The following is a 14,029-nucleotide window of genomic DNA, read 5'->3' on the forward strand; positions in this document are numbered from 1 at the left end:
GCTATTCCATACCCTCGTACATTTGGCCTGTTTGTGTTTCTCTTAAGTGGTGAAATTGTGTGTGCTGGAAAACAATTCAACTCAGTTGGTACCTTTAACGTCAATAACATTTTTTTAATAGTGTATAATATTTAACTCATAGTGAAAGAATGTTTGAAAGCACTCCATACAAGAACACTGTAGCTTATTGTGACATGGACTCTGTAGATTGAAGTCCAAGTAATACTGGAATTTGACAGGGCAAAAGCTTCTGTTTGAAAACTAGTATTCTTGTGAAAGTTTACATTGCTGAAGACTAGGCTGAAATTGCTGCATATTAGGCATATTTGAGAACTGAAAAAAAATTCTCAAATATTCTCTGGCAGAAACAATTTTTGAAGTGTTTCAATAAGAGAGAAAAATAAGTCCTGCTGCAATCATCAATTGCCCTATTATTCCTCTTCAATCATTCCCTACCCACACAGCCAGGATAGGAGCAACATGTGCAGCATATAGTTGCATAGGATGCAATGCCAGTGGTCCTTTGGTACTTGACCTTAATGTGTGATCCCGGGTAAGGAACGTAGGTGGCCCATTTGACTGCGGAAAGAGTCGTATTTAAGTTGGATTCTACCCTTTACTCAGTGACTGCATACACAATTTTCCGATGCACAAAGTCACCAATTTAAAACCAATCCACTAAAAGACGATGCCATCGATGGAGCAGCAATTACTGGGTATATGTCACTTTGAAACCCTTGAGCTATTCGATGAGATTATACTCCTCTGCTCGCTTCTCTGTATTCAAGTCAGCCTTACAAAATGCATATTTGACCACGACTACGGTCACCTCCTGCCCCCACCCCCACCCCACCCAATGCTTGGCATCCATTCGGCCATCATAAAGTGCTCCAAGAAGTTTCTACGTGAAGGAGACTGTATAAATGCAAATTCTTAGTGTTGTACCTGCTTGGGGTTACGAGTTAGTGTGTTTTTTAGATGTTGTTTTCATTTCAAAAGTCAGGAGAAGTTTGTTCCCCATCTCCACACATTCCTTTGTTCTTTGAAATAGACAGGTATTTATAAAGGGCTGAAATATCCCCAAAGTGTTTTGTATTTGGATGAACTTCCAGTGATCACAGCATATTTATTCTCTTTCGGTGGAGGGGAAAAACCTGCTGGGTCTGTGGAAAGTTTTCTTGGTGCCTTCTGCAGAATTATCTTAAGTACTTTGTCAGACAACATCAGGCTGTGTTTTTACCATGTTTAACTACTTCTGATGTCAAACATCCCAATCCACAGGGAAAGCATCTGGAAATGCAATTGGAAAGTTTAGGAATACGAAACCCTCAAATCGGATTTGACACTTCCTTTTACTTAATAGTCTTCTTACTATTTTTCACTATTTATTTTTCTGTGCAATGCCTCAGTGGGTCGTCTTTCTGTCTTCCACCTCCTGACAACCCAGGGTGGATTAATTCCCGAAAGAGATTTGTGGTGGGGCTGTGTCAGGATACATTATCGCTCCCTTCAGAAATATATTTGTCACTGAATGCTTGTCCTAAAAACACAAGGTGTCACAATACCTGCAATGCAATACAATACAATACAATACGTGCTTTCGATTCCTTGTTTCCCACCCTGCTCTCTACCCTCCCCGACCTCGAACCCCAGCTCAGGTCCGTAACTCTTTAACAAGTTAAACTCTGCTATTTATCATTTGGGTGGAAAAACATTACCATAAACACTATATAATTTTACATGCCATCAATCCTGCACATTAGTTTCATGGCTGAGTAACTAGCGTGTTAAAACTTGCATCTGTGCAAGATTTACCCCTTGGGATCCAAGCAGATTTTGTTTTTGTGGAACACAAAACTCACGCAAACAATTTTAACACATTCGAAACCACTTTTGTGCATAAATGCACTCAGTGGTAAGGAATCATCAGGTAGAACTTACTTAAGTTCTAATTTCACATTAAATGTTGATGCATTGATTTTTAAAAGAGTCCCAATAAGTACATTATTCTAATTGGCTAATTCACCAACCTTTGGGAGAGTTTTGCAGGGGTATAAAAAAAGAGAACTTAGATTCAATCATGTTCAGTCCTGAAGAAACCAGTAAACCATTCTGCGGGGAGGCGAGCTGAAGAAGATGCCTGCTGAAGCAAATGGTTGAAGGAGCCAGACAGGTGAAGAGCACTTAAAACTGAAGATGAAAGAAGACTTTTGTAAGTATCCGGCAGTGGTCCCTTTTCATGGTCGACGCCCTGTATGAACTTGATTATTTACTACCTTTTCAAATTGAAATATATGTTTAAAGAACTTTTCTCTCGGGGGGGGTGGTGGCGGTTGGTGACTTATTTATCTTCTATTCGTCAATTTAATTGCCATTGATGGAGCAGCAGTTACTGGGTATATGTCAGGATGACCAGCCATGCTGATGAATGAAACAATTTGTATTTCATCAGATTTTGACCCATTCTCAGCCTCAAGCTATTCACTCGGTTCTTCACTCTGCCGACCCTCTGAGTTGTCTCTCTGCTCCCCGCAAAATTTATCCAGAGTTCATTCCTTTCCCACATCCCATTCCTCCAGGAAGTGCTTTCAACTACTCAATTTTAGCTAACGTTAGATCCAAATATTTGTAACTTTGTTGCTCAAAATACGAGCATTATTTATTCAAACATTGAGCCTGATTCACAGTTATGTCCATAAACCATCTCAAAAATGGGGCAACTAAAACAACCCATGATTGGGTTCATTTGACTTACTCGATGGGATTCTAGCACATTTCTCTTGCTGTTTCTGTGCATTAGGCTTGCTACACCTCTTTCCTCAAGCATTTGTACAGTTTCTCTTTAAATGTTGCTATGGACTCAGCAGGAACAGACATCTATCTGGGGAGGCATCAGGTCTACCATATTAACTGACTTGCAGCTTGATGCACCTTTTAGCTGGACGCTTGACTAAATCCACTTAAACCTGCTTTTGCATGCAATGGAGATTTTTGCCTGCTTTAGATCCTCCACACAATTTAATGCTTAGCCCAAAAGTACTGTTAGTAGCAAGAGGGTACTTTGGCATTCCACCAATTCTGATACCTTCTAGGTCAAGCTTTTCAACTGAAAAAGTCGCAAAAGAAGCAGTAATGGATCACCTGCTTTAAAATAGCATTGTCTGGGTTGAGTATGCTGATCGTTACTTGTTATTAATAGCTGAAGTTGCTATTTTATGGGGATACCGGGTCTTCTGCTGTGTGCTCTGCTGAATTTCTAAACTGTAAAAACGTGTTCTGGAAAGCCTTGGAATCGGCGAAATACAATCTTACAAAAGTGATTTATTTCCTGGCTGTCCTGCTGAGCTTTAAACAGTAAATTATAAACTTCCAAGGCAGCCAGTATGCTCTTTTAATGAAGAGAATTACAGTCATTCAAATGGGGTCTGGCACCTGCTGACCAGGCTTAGGGTTCAGCTATACAGCGTTGGCCAACGACTGTTTTGATGTGATAATAACAATTTACAGGAACGATTTACATTTGCTGAGTCTTGGGTTTTTCTTATCACGTAAAGATTTAGATCTGGGCAGTGCAGCGAGCTGGATAGAGGCACTTTGCTTTTGGAATCGGGTTTCTTATGCAACCCAGACACGAGGGACATGAAAATCTCCTCTCACCGAGCGATATAAAGACTGATCACAAGAAAAGGCCATTTGACCCATTTCAACCTTTCAGAATACCCTGTTACTGTTACATCAAGCTGTTTCTTAAGTCTGGCATCCTGCCGAATTGAAAGCAGTGCTAAGTGACCTTTAACCCTTGACTGAGCTGAAAACGAAACATTTTTGTCTTCATTCATCTCATCTTACCCTTTGATGAGCAAAACCTTTAGCCCAAAAAATTATGAAACCCGTTTATTACATTTTTGTTAAAAAAAATCTTGAAATTCTAGCCATGCATGTTTAACCTTTGTCTTCAGTTTTGGGGGTATTTCTGCCCCTTGTGCGTGAACCATTCTATGCCATTCCATGCCAAAGTAGCAGATTCCAATATTCCACCAATTTTTTCTTGAGTTGCACATTAGGATCTTTTTAAGAAGGACAGAAATTGCATTTTTGCAGCCGTAACATTTTGAAAAGCATTACAATACGCAGTTAAAATGAACACTTAGTATTCTCTGTAAACATCATTGTATTATTTTGTTCATTTTACTATTCAATTACCCCCCCTTAAATCATCAAGTGTTTGGGAGAGTTGTTTTTGGCATAAAATTGTACATGTGCCAATGAAATATCACATTGATAGATTCAAACACTTGTTCAATTCATGTTTTGACAAAATGGATTTTGATTAATCCTTTGGGGCCAGCTTAATTTGATACGCATGGCTTTGAAGAGACAAGGGGTCTCCTAACGTAGAACAGTTAAAATTCACTACAAGACAAAATGTACCCGTAAACAATTACCTGATGTTTGTTGCCAGGTTTGTCTGGGAAGTGTGAGTCAGCCAGTCCGTGACACCCTTCTATTAACTGGGCCGCCAGGCTGTAAAACTTTAAAGAGAGCTTTGAGACAAAGTGCAGCTGTTTTATTTCTCATAATATTTTTCAGAAAACTTAAAAGAATTTCCTCTTTTTTCGGAACCTAGTGCCATTCAGAACCTCACAACTTTAATGAAATACAAACATTCCTTTCGCCCCTCGCCCCCCTCCCTTCTCTCCTTTCGCAGAGAGAGAATCTTTCTAGATTCAGTGCAATGCAATCCAGTTATGAATTTGCAGTCTAACGCCCCAAACATTTTTGGACTTGAATGCCGACCATCTGTGATGTTTTGATTGTAAGCACTTGTCACTATAAAGCTGACAAACGGTTCATTTTCATTTTGTATATGCATCTCTTCAAACTTCAGTATTTTCGTCCACTACCCTTTAGCTTTCCACATATCTGCAATTGCTGGGTGGCACATTCACTCACTATTTGAAAGCCTTTCTTGGCCTTTCTTTGGCCTCCCAAATATCACTTTAAATGAGAAATGAAGTTTTTTTAAAAACTGTCCATATGTTTGATACAGTGCCTTTCACGGCAGAAGGACGTCTCAAAGCACTGCGCAAGATGTTCTGAAAAGTGTAGTGACTGTATTTTGTGGGAATGCAACTGCCAATTTGCACACAGCAACAGGTCCCAAAACCAGTGACCAATTTTATTAAGGGATTGCTGGCCAGGACACCAGGGGAAACTTCCTTCTCTTTTCAAATAGGACCATAGGATCTTTAAAGTCCACCTGAGCAGGCAAACTGTATCTCGGTTTGACCTCTCATTCCAAAGGACAGCACCTCCAGCAATGGACCATGCCCCCAGCACTTCATCGGAGTATCAACCCAGGGCTTGAACCCACAATCTGCTGACTGAGCCGAGCTGATGGGTGTTAATGAAAATTGTAGTTAGTAAAACATGAAATAATTTTTCAAGGCAAGAAATTTTTACAGCAGCTTACACATTGAAACATCTCAAAAGGGCTTCACACCAATTATTGTCAAGTGTAGTAGCACTTTTTTTAGGCAAAGCTACAGGTTCCGTAGTTATCAAACTAAATTGCTCAGCCGATGCCCTAAACTGTTAGGGAAAGTCCAACAGTTATTTTCACTGTCCTCAGAACTCAGGCTGCAGATCACTTAAGTTTTGTGAATTCAATCAAAATGCGAGGATTATTGGGAGAGTTTTGCTTATAGTATAAAATTGTGCTTTTTATATTGAAATAGAAAACATGCCAGTGTTTTTATTAAAATCATTGTTAGTGTCATTCACCATTTGCTCAGTGGCTGTGGACACTGGTTGTCGGAACTTTTCATGCATGATTGCACTGTTATTACTTTAGATGATTGAGAAATAATCTGCATTTCATTATGAGGAAATTCTATATCCGGAGAATATTATGAATCATTTCCCATTGTGGCTTTAAACTCAGAAATGCCATGTGTGAGATCGGTGTGTTTCTCATCAATCATTTCCAGTTAATACAGAGGTTATAATACATTACACTTAAGCATCTTTAGATAGTCAATGCCAGAACTGGTTTATTGGAGAAAACTTTGCAGGTCCCTTGATGACCCAGCACAGCAATAAGACACACAAATACAGTGATTAAAATCTCGCTCTGTGCTGAGTTAGCTGATCTCAAATAAGGCATAAGCTGGGAGCCACAATTAGCCTCAGAGTCCCTGATTTAGGGAGGGAAAAATCAAATTTGGTTCTGATTAGTGATTGCTAACCAAAACTCTGTGATGGAAGCTGTGTGGTTGTGGACATCAGACGAGGGCAGCACTGGACTCGGCTGTGATTCTTCAAGTAGCAACAATTAGTCTACGCTCACTTGGTGATAGAAACATGTCCCAAGGACTTTTTTAGGGGGTCAGTGGGTGTGTAACGCATGCGGTACCCATCACCGTGCTTAAGAGTATCCAAACCAAACTGAGAAAGCCATGCATCCCACCTACACATGGAAATCCTAGGGATAGATTGCTGGAATGGCATGTGCATTCTCCCTGGATGGATGCAGCCTGCTTACCTAATTCCGGAAAGTATTAGGCACAGGTTGGCAAGAACCAAGATTTGGGGCCCCCAGAGTGTGAGACTAACCAGCTAAATGAAGGAAGAGGAATCAGTGCTTGGGACAGGAGGCAAAGGACAAAGCCTGAGAGAAAAACTACTTACTCCTTTGCACAATTGGGGTAGGGGGGTGGGAGAGAGAGGTAAATATACCAGCTAGAATTGAGGAATGGAAAGCATGAAAACCCCATTCTTGATCACTAATATTTGTTAGTTTCTGCCAAGGAAACATAAAGCTGCAATTTACCTTAACATTATTTGTGCTGTATGGAATGGGATGAAGAGAATGAGCAACAGTATTAGCTGCTGATTGTTTCCCAGTAACTATTGCTGGAAGCATATGTGTTTGTATTGTTGAGTGAGGTCAGAATTAATGATGATGAATCTTCCACCCACATGATCAATTAGTCTACCAGTCGCTGCATGAGCTCACAAATGAAGAATGATCATTTGAGATAGTGGAAAACTGTTAGTGCACAGTGCAAGTCCTGGCCAACAATCCTCCAGATAAATGTGTTTGTTTAGGTCACGGTTGTTTGTGAGGTATCGCTCTGCACAAGTTGGCTGCTACATTTACCAACAAATACACAGTCACTGACCTTCATAATAAAGTGAAGTGCTTTGAGACGTCTCAACGATATGAGAAGTCGCAATACCATCTGCATGGAATATTGGTATGAGTCACTGTGTTCAGGCAAGAGGATAGAAGAGGACAAAATAGGGAGAGAGCATAGACCTGTGATCTCAATTGCCTGGAGCATTGATTTAACAAGTCATATGTTCACTTTCCAGATCATCACTGTTCCTCCTTCCATGAAGTATATCTCTAATTGCTGTTGTTCTACCACTTTATACATCAACACTGTATCCATTCTTAGATGACAGGAATTCCATTTTGGAGATCAAAAGTAATTTACAATCCTCTTCAACATCTTTAAGATCTCTGCATCTAACATTGAAACCCTTCTCGTGCAACGTGATCTGTGAACAGATTTGCGTGCTAACACCAGGGGTGTGACTTTTATGCGCGTGATGTGACTCGTAAAATCGTTTGCTTTGACGTGTGCCGGGATCACAGCGAAACAAAAACCGCGTCTGGCTTCCTGTTATTTTCTCCGTAACAAAATATTTCACACAAATTATCCTAACAGCATCCAGCCTCGCCCAGGTTTGGTGAAAATACTCACTCAGGTCTTTAGGTGATTAATAATGTTTGCGACAGAAAACTTGAGAGAAACTGTAATTTGGTGAATTTTTTTTTTTATTATTATTTAATATTTTCTTTTGGAATAGCCAACAGTAGTTGTTTTTGATGGTGCAAGATATATTTGATGCTGTATAACAGTCTAGGAGTCAAGAGATATACCTACAGACCCTGACAACTGTGCTACAATACGTCCACATCTGTCCTAGCACCTCAGTGCTATAGTTCGCAGTCACGGATATGAGTCCAGTTTGCACCAGGTAACCCATTGTTTTGATGTTTCCCACAAATTATGCATACCTCCGTGAGTTAATACCAAAGTCGACAACAAAAGAAACATCTAGAATCCAGCCCCAGAAAACATTGTTCCATAAACAGCTGGAGAGTTGGAATGCAGCAAAAGAAGCTTTAAAGAAAAAAGCTGCTTACGAGCTGCTGATCTTTTTTTCTTCCTGTTCTTTTGTCAAAGTAATTTATCAAAATTAAAAGCAACGACGATGCCAACAAATGTCTGCTTTAGAGATTTGTATCCTGTGTAAAACATTAGTAGGTAATTTCCAGTTCCCCATTGCAAATATTGGCCCTTGTATGATATAAACAATGAAATCCCATAAGATACAAGCAATGCAAAGCTATTTCCACTCTAACCAGCACAAGTGATTCTGTATGTTATGCCAGTTTACAGCTACAGAGACCAATTTGTTACTCACAAATACAGGAACTTACCTCTTTTCAACACATCTGAATAAAGGGGGAAAAAACTTTGATATTTGCTTGAATATGGTCTTGTTGAGATTTTTTAAGGTCTCTTGCTGAATAATTTATATTATTGCGTTCAGAAAATATCAGAATTACAAGCTTTAAACAGCTGACTTGACATCTCTGAATATGGTTGAATAATCCTCACTTTCTAATTATTCTTTGGGCTACTGCAAATGTTTACTGGTAGGCATTTTATCAACTCCTGTGTGAAGCTGACCGTGTTGAGCATCTAATCAACTGGCATAAATATAGAGAGTATATATGATGACGAGTTGTAAGGAAATATAATCTGCAACCCGTGAATGGGTTGATCAGATAACCCATGAGTAGTGAGTGAGCTGAGGTCAGAATGTATTCCACTCCTCTTCCACACCATCTTTTCTTATTCTCCTGAATGTAGTGGTTTCTTAAAATAAAAACAGAAAACATCTTGTTCAGTTGAAGGGTCAAATACAAAACAATAAGAGTCCTATTGTTTATTGCTGTTTGTCAAACCTTATTTGTTTATCAAATACTGTCATTTGATGTTGCAATAAAACATTATTGCTTTACAAAAACATTGTTGCAACGACATTGTTGATCGCTTTGGTCTGATTCTTCATCCCTGTGTTAATTTTGTCCTGTAGTGTCAATTTCGGAGAGCTATTTAGCAATAGCTCTCAGTGTTCCGCATTAGCTAGTCGGTTTTTATAACAACTCGCATATTTTGTCGAAGAGGAAAGGTCTTTTAGACGGGACTTGAAGGAGGCAAGAGAGGGGGGTGAGGCGGAGGGAGGGTGAGATAAGAGTTCCAGAGCGTGGGGGCAGAGATGCTGAATGCCCGACCACCAATGGTGGGGTGGGAAGTGCGGGGAGGGGGCCATGAAGCGGAGGGAGGGGAGCGGACAGACCGGAAGGACGGCAGCGCTAATAATCCTTGCGTTCGACGTAGCGCTTTTCACGTCTTCGGGAGACGTCGACGAAGAGCTGCACAGAATAGACCGCGACGTGAACCGCCCGTTTATTTGGGGGCGGAACGCGGGCGTCCCCGCATTCAGCGCGTTCCTTTTCTTGAGGGATTATCATCAGGCGTGTGAGAGCGCGCGCGCGCGTGTGCATGTATGTATGTATGCATGTGCACGTGTGTGTGCACGTGTGTGTGCACGTATGTATGTGTGTGGAGGGAGGAAACTTTGCCCAAGGTTGCGCCCGGGCGGGAATCGAACCCAGGTCTCTCGCTTGCGAGGCGAGCGCTCTAACCGCTGAGCTACACGACTCCCGACTCCAGGGTCGGGGGGGGGGGTCGGGGAAGCCATGTCACATCTTTACGTGACTTATTTTGTCTTAAAACATTACCTCGCGGGTGAGGGCCGGACGGGGGCCGCGCTGACCGACGCGCTTCGAGCCCAGAGGGGACCCGGTTGCCACGGAGACCGGACGGGACCGGGGGCGGCTGTACTCTCGCGATACGACGCGACGCGACGCGACACGAGCGGCGACGGGTTGCGGGTCAGTTAAAGGGACCGGAGACCTGCAACAGCTTTTGGGACCACCTCCGCCCCCCACCTCCACCTCCCCTTTAAATACACTCGCTCGCTCGGTGGGTGGGTGTGAAGGGCGGGTCGTGAGGGCCCCGCAGCAGAGCGTTTGAGAGGAGTCGGCGACCCGCAGAAAGGTAGGACGAGGCCTCCCTCCTCCCCTCCCGCCCCCCCTCCTCAAACTGGACGCGGGGGTACAGCCACCAACAACCCGAGCGAGAGAGAGAGCCCGCGGCCCGCACATAGCAACCGGTCCGCACACACACACACACAGGCCCAGGCCCACTCCGGCCTCGGAGACAGCCGAGAGGGTCGTCTCGCACAAGCAGTTGCCTCCGCCGTACTGAGCAGCGAGAGGCAGGTGTTTCTGATCCTTGTTTTTTAACGGGAAGGAGGGAGGGAGGGAGTGAGGGCGGAGGGCGGGGGGTGGGGGGGGGGAGGAGGGTGGTGGGGGAGAGAGGTTATGTTTCTTTTCCTTTTCTCTGGCGGCCCATTTGTAATGGTGGTGATGGGGCGTTAAGAGGCCGCGGCGTGAGGCAGAGGGCAGAGGGAGAGGCAGCAACGATTTTGGACAGTGGTTGTTTTCGATTTGGTGTGTGGTTGGTCTGCACTGTGTGGGTTGCAATCCATGTGTGCAGAGGAAATGACAGGTGCCCTCTCTTATTATGTCGTTGCAAACCAGGCATTGGTCATGGCCCTAATTATTAAATTTTCGTTGGTTAATTGCCCAGCGAAATTGTGCAATTAATTAAGGCTGGTGGAGACGTCGTCAACCACCACCCCCCCCCCCCCCCACACACACACACACACACACTTAAATCATCACTCACACTAATATCCTGCCCTATTTTCTCATAAGCAATGTTAATTCTGATCCTCTGATAACTAATCACCCGGGATATCTTGTGAGCCCGGCAAGTTTTTGCACTTTTTAAGACGACGACGATGACAACAACAGCCCCAAAAAATTACATTTTGTATGGCAACCTTTCACCTCAGGAGGACATCCCGATGGACAGTCAGGGATCCGCACCCGAACTGGTGGTGTTGCATGCTTCTGATAACTTGTCATTTTTATTAGTGATTCAACAACACATTTCCCTTTTTTTTTTAGCGCCCTTCACGTTGCAAAGACGTCCCAGGGCGCTGGACAGTCGGGGGGGTTTTGGACCCGAGCTGGGAGTTGGGGTCAAGGGGTGGTGGTGGGTTGGTCGCTGAAGGCACAGTTGAAGAGAAGCTCTTTAGACTGGACTTGAAGAAGGCAAGAGAGGGGGTGAGGCGGAGGGAATGCAGGATAAAGTTCGAGTGTGGAGGCAGAGATGCCGAATGCTGACCCACCAAATGGTGGAGCGGGAACCACGGGGAGCCTGAAGCAGGCCAGCGTCCACTGAGCGGAGGGATCGGACAGGCTGAGATGGGTTTAGGGGGTCAGAAAGGTAGGGGGGGACCAAGACCATGGAGGGCTTTGAAGGTGAGAATGAGGGTTTTGTACTCGATTCTGTGAGGGATGGGGAGCCAGTGAAGCCGGGCAAGAGCAGGGGTGATTGGTTTGCGGAGCCTGGTGCGGGAGAGGACACGAGCTACAGAGTTCTGAATAATAAAAACAGTATTTGCATTGCGACCTGTACGTACTGGTCTTTCTCCTTCCACTAGCCACATGGAGTGGTGCGCATGAAAAACAAAACCGCATTTGTGACGTGTAGTTTGAAATGTTCCAACCGACTGGAAATAGGCAGTTGGGGATTCTCTTATTCAAGAAGTACCATTGAGCCTATGTGTCTGACCTCAACAATTAGAATATTAATGGGATCAACCAAAAACAAAATGAAAATAGTATCTGCATGAAAGTAATCTAATAAATAGCAACCAGGAAATAAAGTATAGCTAGTAAATTGCAGAAGAAAATCTCGTCTGTCCAGCTTTATTTATGCAACCTGACCATGCCATATGACAAGTGTTCCTGGGCTTTTAAAAGACCTTTAATAAAATATTATTTGTGATACCTTATCATTTTGTATTGCCAGCTCCATTTCCTCCTTATACATTCAAATAGTCACCAGATACGTGGACATGGGTTCAGACGACATTGTAACTGTTTGAGCTCTGTTGGCCTGGTTTGCTCTGATGATTTTGATCTGTCACTGCATTTTAATACATGCAACAGTACTTTAACTAGTTCTGTGAAAAGTGTATAGTTGAAAGTCTATTGTTGTGTTTACTCACTGTTTGCAGCGATGGCACAGTAAACTCATAATTCGTCATTCCAAAGGAAAAGGTCAAGTGACAAGTTATCCAAAGTGGGAAGTTATGTGTGTGTGAATGTATATGTGTGTATATATATTTATCTATATAGATATGTGTATATATATCTATAGATATGTGTGTGTATGTATATATATATATATATGTGTGGCTGGGATATTGATGGCACGATGACTTAAATGGTAATGACAGGTTAAGCCAGAGTTGAATTATTAGAAGTTTACTGTATAGTATCAAAATTTGTGCTGTCTAGTCATATGCCACTAACATGTCAATGTTGTTATTGACAACAGCTACATCTGTTACACATGCTCCAGAGCTCACTGTTGGCTTTGATTTAATACAAATTGTGCACGTGCGTTACAAGAATCTTGTGGATTATGACAATATGCACATCTCTATGTTGCAGCCATATCGAGTCCTGTAGCTCAGTGGTTAGAGCGCTTGCCTCACAAGCAAGAGACCTGGGTTCGATTCCTGGCAGCGTGAAATGTTGGGCAAGTTTTTTTTTACTCCATACGCCTCTGTTTACCTAGCATTAAGTAGGAACCTGGTTGTCAGTCGATTGGTGGATTGTCGTTCCAGGAGTAATAATTCCTTCAAAAAAATTGTTCACTTCAGTCCACGACTGTTTGTGGGACGCTACTGTGCACAATTGGCTGCTGCCTTTCACCCACAAAATATACAGTCAATTCACTTTACGGTATATTCTGTGAAATGCTTTGAGACATCTCGGCATCTTAAGGCGCTATATCAAATGCAAGTATTATTATATATGTGCGAAGCTAGATGTAAATGTTTACAGAAATGGCGATGTGAGTGTTCCTCTTTGATCCTATTAGTGCCTTTTAATCCTGACTTCAGATTAATTCTATAATAACAGAGTACACATGCGTGATTGTAAATGGAAGATGTGTTGTGGAGTACACTGAATTGTTTCTGTTTCCATGAGCAAAGCCAAAATAATTATTGCAAGCCACTTTGGCACATATGTTATCATCTGTTCTGCAAGTGGAATTGAAACATTTAAACTTTTTAATTCCCCTACATAATGAATTCCATTAAAAATGCTCATGAGATCTTGTCATTTCATATTTTTAGCTTCAGTGGGCCATCGAGACTATTTCAAAATGCTCATTTCTGTGCCTTGCCCGAGGGTACACTCGCCTCTTTCAAGAATGATTTGCAAATCAAATCTTGGCCTCAAATATAACTATGGTAATAAATGTATAACTGAGATAATACCATGAACAAAAGATCCTAAGACCTTATTGGAAAAGAGGAGGTTTCTCCAGGTTTCCTGACTAACCATCCACCAATTGGTCACTCATCTGTTTGTGAGACACGGTGGGAAAAATGTTTTTCACTCACTCACTGATTGCATTTGAGGACTGTAATGAATTGTATTTGTACTACACAGGTGCAAATTTCACCTTTCCCGAAAATGATGCCTTCAGCTGATATGAGTGGGGATTCAGCGAGTTTCACTCCATGTATGCTGATTATCTTGTGGCAATTTGCAATAATACACCACCAAATATGCAGTATAAACATTAAATTTGTTCCAATCACCTGAAAGCATTTAACAAAATGCCAAATAGTACATCTGATCACAAGCTGATCTGCATCTAAGTGGCCTTTTGTTAAAATTTTGAAAGGAATGTCACGCACACGGTTTGGGACTAATTCGAACATTATC

At 42.3% G+C, this 14,029-nt stretch overlaps 1 protein-coding gene across 2 annotated transcripts in view; it reads left to right on the plus strand.

Annotated features, from left to right (window-relative positions):
• The first annotated feature begins 10,029 nt into the window (after nucleotides 1–10,029).
• vamp4 (vesicle-associated membrane protein 4) overlaps nucleotides 10,030–14,029 on the plus strand; it is a 31,591-nt gene continuing 27,591 nt past the window's right edge. The window contains exon 1 of one of the 2 annotated variants that reach the window (XM_007895623.2): nucleotides 10,030–10,205. The gene's annotated coding sequence lies outside the window, so the exon portion shown is untranslated. Of the gene's footprint in view, nucleotides 10,206–13,807; nucleotides 13,824–14,029 lie in introns of those variants that run through there. The other variant, XM_042335696.1, reaches the window with a different exon arrangement.

The sequence above is a fragment of the Callorhinchus milii genome, unplaced genomic scaffold, assembly GCF_018977255.1.
Source record: "Callorhinchus milii isolate IMCB2004 unplaced genomic scaffold, IMCB_Cmil_1.0 Scaffold5, whole genome shotgun sequence".
NCBI lineage: Eukaryota > Metazoa > Chordata > Chondrichthyes > Chimaeriformes > Callorhinchidae > Callorhinchus > Callorhinchus milii.